This window comes from Monodelphis domestica, chromosome 4, assembly GCF_027887165.1.
Source record: "Monodelphis domestica isolate mMonDom1 chromosome 4, mMonDom1.pri, whole genome shotgun sequence".
Classification (NCBI taxonomy): domain Eukaryota; kingdom Metazoa; phylum Chordata; class Mammalia; order Didelphimorphia; family Didelphidae; genus Monodelphis; species Monodelphis domestica.
The window spans coordinates 372,058,789-372,065,193 of NC_077230.1; the positions used below are offsets into that span (position 1 = coordinate 372,058,789).

The following is a 6,405-nucleotide window of genomic DNA, read 5'->3' on the forward strand; positions in this document are numbered from 1 at the left end:
TATGATCCTACTCAGTAGGCACATGACTTCAGGAACCAAAGTGAGGAACTGGACAAGGCTAAAATAGAAAGAAAATAACACTCTCCTAAAAGCCTGAAAAATAAATACAACAACTAATTCACTGCAGAAGTGCAAATTATGACAACACTATCATCAAAAAATAGAAATCCTTAGAATTGTGCAAAAAACTGGAAGAAATTAACCACTTCCAATATGCTGCATAATCAGAAAAAAGGAAAAACATCCTCTTCCTTTCCAAGTATCTAAAAAGTCTAGCAGAAATGAAAAAAGATCCTCTTCTACCTCATTTTAACATTATTAAAAATGTAATCTGAAGCCAGGAACCAAAGCAAAATAAACTGACTTACAAGGAGTTCAAATATGATCCTAACAAATCTAAGAAGCCAAATTATCTAGCACATACATACATGTTCCAAAACCAACAGGAGAATGGACTGGACATAAGGATGCTCATGAGACAGAAAAGGTTTTTTTTGCTTGCATGAAAGTGGTTGGCTGAAGCTTCCAATACCTGACCAAAGTATAGACAAAGTATATAATACCTCTACAGCATACATATTAGATATCTCTACAAGATACAAACTTGTTTTTCCTTACATAAAGAGAACCAAAGAAAGGGTGTGTTAACTTACCAAAAAAAAAGGGGGGGGTGGACAATTTATATAGCAGAAACAAACTCAATTTTCAATTTATGTCAATATCCACCTAGGAACAAAATAACTGTACAAGACGAAAGCTTCCCCAAGTACAAAAAAAAGACAGATGATTGAAAATTCCATAGACCACTAATAAGATCCAAACCCCATTAAGAAAGGGCAGCAGAAAAAGAGCCGAGCGAGGAGAAATGGAGAAGGGGGGTGGGGGGGGGAGTGTCAAGAATAGGAATGCCCTTCTCAGTGTTTCCAGACACCCCCTCCTTGAAAAGGTGAAACCAGACTAATCTCTTCCTCCTATCACCTGGCAATCACTCAAAAGCTTCAAGTCTCCTCGTCTCCAATAAAGCAACCAGGACCCTCATCCCTCCAAAACATCAGGAGAAAAAAGGGCAGGGGGGCCGGTTGGACAAGGGAACAGGGGACACACCACGTGGGCAGGATGCAAACATCCAGGACAGAAACACGTCTGCAGGGAGCAGCTGCCTGCCGGGGCTGGCCAGATTACCGGCAAAGGACACGGGGACAGACAGGATGGGTGGGAGGCCGGCTGATCAGACCATCCCAAGGAAGAACAGCAGCTCAGGAGGTGTGAAGTCCTCCAGAAAAGCCGCATCCTGCCGAGGCTCAGTCAGCCCTAGACACGGGAGGCTCCCAGGAGAAGGGGCGGGGGAGACTGGAAGGGGGCGCGGCGCCTCGAGGCTCAGGGGCCCGGCGGGGGAGGGGCGCGCGGCGACCTCTGAGGGGCAGCAGCAGCTGGGGGGGGGAGGGGATAAGAGAGGGGGAGGGGAGCATTGGGGAGGGGGAGGGGCGGCCGCTGCCCTCGAGTCTCGCCAGGCCCGCCCGCCTGGCGCTGCTCCCCCCGCCCCCTCGGTGGACAGCCGCGGACAGCGAGCGCCCCACACTAAGCCAGCCACGGCCACGGCACTGGCCCTAGGGATGCCCCAGCCCCGCCTCCCCGCTCCGGCCGTCCGAGGGGCTTGTCCTCACCTCAGGCTTCGGAGGCCGGGGCGGCCCAACCGAGCCCCCGGCCCGCTCCGTGCGTATCCGTCCCCCCGGGAAAAGGCCCAACGGCGGCTATTGCGAGCGAGTGGCCAAGGCACCGAGCAGCGCCCACGGTGGCGGCGACAGCGACGGCTACGACGGCGGCGGCGGTGGCAGCAGCGGGAGCAGCCAACATCCGGGGCCGCGCACCCGGAACTACTTCCCTCCTCCAGCCCCCCCCCACCCCCACCCCACTTCCCACTACCCACTCCCGCGAGCAGCGGCTGCGACGTCGCCGCGCCTCCGTCTTAGCGTATGCGCCTCCTCTTCCCGCGTTCCGGTCGTGCTGCGCGCAATACCAAGAAGTACTCCGAGATCCCTCCGCTGGGAGAAATAGTGCTCCAGGCCCCAAGTTGCTCGTTCCCTGCCACTTTGCCCTTGGAAGCGGCGGTAGGGGCCGGTGGCTCCAGGTCCGCCTCCGTCCAGCTCTGCGCTCAACCTGACGACCCCTAGTGGCGGGGAGGGAAGTAGAGAAGAGTCTAGGGTCCGGGTGAGATGAGCTTGGGAAACCGTACGGGCAACCGAGGCAGGGCGTCACTGGCCCTAGTAAAGAACTGGGGCCTGCTCCTCGTGAGATTTAGGGTGGAAAATGGACCTTAGAGACCATCTGACCCACACTCCCTCTCTCCCATTTTACAGATGAGGAAACTGAGGAATAAGAAGGTTAAGGAACTTTTCAAAGGTCATACAGTCAACAGCAAGCCGTAGTGGGTGCTGAAGGTGATCGATTTGGCTCCCCTTTTCCTTGCCTTTGCACGGGCTAGGATGCTGGGATCCCCTCCTATTCCTGGAGTGCCTGCTTCCAGGCCTCCCTGGATTCTTTCATCCCCGCTTAAATCCCACCTCACCTTCAGCAGGAGGTCTCTTCGCGCTCCCCCCCCCCCAAACTCCCAGGCTCCCTTCGCTAGAGGCTTCCCTCTAAAACCTACCTAACATTTAACCTTATATTTATCTGGTTTGTACTCAATCCTTTGCAGGTTGTCTCCCCCCATTGGAATGGAAGCTCTAGGACAGGGACCTACTTATTTGGATATTTCGGGGAGGGAGGAGTTGCCTTTCTTTGCCTTCTTTGTGCTTCCCTAGTATTTAACACAGTGCCTGGTACATAGTAAGTGCTATATAAATATTAATTTTTTTTATTTGGGCATACCTCCTTTGGCATGAAATGGCTGACTGATTGATGCAGATAGTAAGTGGCTGAGCCAGGATTTGCGCCTAGTGCATAAACTAATGATTGATAAAGCTGTAGGAGACCTTAGAAATCACATAATCCAGCCTCTATGTTTGCTAAGGAGGAAACAGACCCAAAAAATTTGAATTGCCCAAAATCACAAAGACAAGAAATAACCCAACCAGAATTCTAAATTGGGTCCTCTGAGCCCAAATGCATTGCTTAGCAGGCTTGAACTGATTTGAAGCAGTGGAATCCCAGCAGCTCAGAAGCAATCAATCAATCCACATCTGCTTATTAAGCAACTACCTTGTGCAAAACACTATACTACTCTGGGCTCTAAAAGGCTCTGTCCTCAAAAGCCCAAGGAAGCCCCACCTTGGCTAGGATAGCCAAAGAAAGGTAAATAGAAAGATTGTGCATAGGTGCTACTGAACAGCCAAGTGAGCAGCCTAGCAGAGTGGAAATGACTAGGTTTGACCTCAGGAGGACCTAGATTCAAATCTCTCCTTTGCCATTGTGACTTTACCTAAATTCTCTGGGTCTCTCCACTTTCTGAGTTTGAAAATGGAATGGGTGGGGAACTGAGATCTGAACTCCTTTTCAACTCTAAATCTTTGTATTTGTGTTGCTAATAATAAATAAATAATAAATAAATAAAAGTGTTTAAGTCTCTGACTGACTACCTCCAGATGAATGCCTATCCACTAATTCAACAAATGTTTATTTAGCATCTGCTTTGTAAGTGCCCTCAATCAGTGGATGCTTTAGTAGAAGGGGGATATACATATAGCCACAACTTCACTAATGCAAAATACTAATTCTTGCTTTCCCAAAAGATGGAGAGAGAAGAAGAGGATTTGAAAATGAAAATAAATAGAATTTGGAAATGAAAATAAAAATAAAATGTAAAACAAAACCAAACTGGAACATTCTGATAGTGGTAAACAAAGTGGCAAACAAAACCTGAGAAAGGAGAAAAAAATAGTTGAAGAATCCACCATTCCCAAAGCCCTTACAGGTACCCCAAAGAGTATAATTTCTCTGACTTCATAATGAAAAGAAAATGCATTTGGAATCAAGCCTTCAACTTTGCTACTTGCTACTTTTCATGACTTTGAATAAAGCATTTATCTCTCTGAGATTCGGTTTCCCCATCTGTCACATGAGGATTGAACTGGATGATCTCTAGTCACTGCCAACTCAAAACCTCATGATGATAATAGCTTCTCAAGCATTTTCTATGCATGTTCTCATTTCATCCTCACAACACCTTATTCATGCTTTCTCACACTAGATCATAAAGTTGGAGCTAGAAGGAACCTCAGGAGCTCTCTAATCCAATCCCTTCATTTTATACAGATGTGCAAACTGAGGTCCTGGGATGTTAAGCAATTTTTTCAAAGTCACACAATAAAACAACAAAAGTGATATTTTTACCCCAATATTCTAATTCCAGAGCCCAAGGTAATCGATTGGGGGGAGGGGGGAGAGGGGAAAGAGATAGTTAGCATGCTATCATCTCCCCAACTAGACTATAAAATCCTAACTCTTGACTATAGACACTTAGCATAATACCACATGTGCAGTTATAGGTGGTCTGTAAGTATCGGATTGAAAATTGACTATTCTGTATTGTTTTTTAAATCCTTTCTGTCTTAGTAACAACTCTAAGACAAAAGGGCAAGAGCTAGGCAAACAGGTTTAAGTAACTTACCCAGTCACACAACTAGAAAGTATCTGAGACCAGATTTGAAAGACCTAGCATTATATCCACTAAGCTACCTAGCTGTCCTATCTGCCCTTTTTCTTGACTGCTATTGGTATATTAGTCATCTTCAGCAAAGATGAGACCCCTGAAAAAATAAATTTAAAAAAGATGAGGCTCCTGATATTCTGTATTGCCCATAGCCTATCACATAGTCAGTAGTTGAGACTTTCTCTGCATGTACTGGATAAATTGATCAATGGAATGAGGGGAAAAAAGAGAGAGATCCTCTGAAAAGAGCTTTTTGTCATACACGTGGTGTTCCATGCCTGGAAAAGATATTTCCTTATTTCCCTAAGCCCCAGAACCCTTAGCTTCCTTAAGGCACAACTCAAGAGCTACCTCAAGTGCCAGACTTTTTATGATCTTCCTCCCCTGGGCAGTTTAAGATCGTCATACTAGAAACCCCTGAGAAAGTTCTCTTTTCCTCCCTAACCCTGATTCCCCTGGCACAGAATCCCCCATAGGAAACTAGATTTCACTCAAGAAGGAAAAGAACTCTCTGTATTGGGCTGAGATTGTCCTTCATCTAACACATGAGAAATAGATGTGATATGGTGGAAAGAGTACTTTAATACAAATCAAAAAACTGAGGTCTCTGTCGAATCTCTACTCTAGCCAGTTACATAATAGCAAATGAATGATAAACTCTCTGAACCTCTTATCTGTAATGGTTAGGCTCAATCTCAGAGTGCCCTTCCAAGCCTAATATTCTATGCTACAATATAGTGCCACAAAAGAAATCTTCAAAATTTGACTTGCTTCCCATTCAGATTATCATCTACCGTTTTACTCTCTATTGTCATGTCTATAGGGTAGTCTACATTATTTTATCCTTACCACTCCGTAATACCTTGCAATATGACCACTTCCAGAATTTAAACTTAAGGGACATCGTTAGGTGGAGTCAAGATGATAGCATAGAGGCAGCAAAAGATCAGACCTCTGAAAACCCTTCCTTATCGATTACAAACTAAATGCTCCTAGGGGACTGAAAATCAAGCCTAACAATAAGACATATCCAAGGAAGACTCCTGCTGACCTCAACTTAAAAAGTACACACCCAAAAGCTGGAATTTGAGAACACTCAGCTTTAAGGGGAAGGAAGAAGGAAGGTCCTGAGACCCCTCCTCTACCTAGAGTGTTAAGCCTCCAGTGGAAGCTAGAACTTCTGGGAGGGCAAAGATGCTAGTCTGGAGGGAGTAGCTTGTGCTCAAAGCTGTGTCAGGATCAGAGCATCCAACAGAGGCTGTGGGGAGGCAGTTAGAGAAGAGACGCAGAGTGTAGAGTGGGCAGCCTATTTGCAGCAGCAGAGGCACTCTATATTCCCCCCCTACCAGGATTTGGCCTCAGGGAACATCCAGGTGGACTTAAATCCATCAAAGCCTCCAGAGGGCAGGGAAGCTCAAGCTCCAAAACCCCTCCCCCACAGACTGCTGGACTTAATCCCATCAAAACCTCCAGAGGGCAGAGAAGCCCAAGCTCCAACACCCCTCCCCCACAGATTGCACTTAGAGATTTACTGACAAAGCTCCAAGGGTAAAGATGGAAAGAAAAGCCCAAAACCACAAAAAAATGAGAGGAGCAAGATCTCAGGCAACTGCAGGGAGCAAAAAGGGATAAATATGAGAAAACAACAAAAAAAGAAAAAAGAAATTACAATAAACAGCTTCTATACATGCAATGAACAAAGAACAAACAGAACAGAGAAAGATGAGGGAAAAACAGAAACCCCAGTGAATTGGATA

At 46.2% G+C, this 6,405-nt stretch overlaps 1 protein-coding gene across 2 annotated transcripts in view; it reads right to left on the reverse strand.

Moving 5' to 3' along the window:
• FOXJ3 (forkhead box J3) overlaps positions 1–2,127 on the reverse strand; it is a 190,403-nt gene extending 188,276 nt beyond the window's left edge. The window contains exon 1 of one of the 2 annotated variants that reach the window (XM_007492924.3): positions 1,665–2,127. The gene's annotated coding sequence lies outside the window, so the exon portion shown is untranslated. The remainder of the gene's footprint in view (positions 1–1,664) is intronic. The other variant, XM_007492925.3, reaches the window with a different exon arrangement.
• Positions 2,128–6,405: the final 4,278 nt, after the last annotated feature.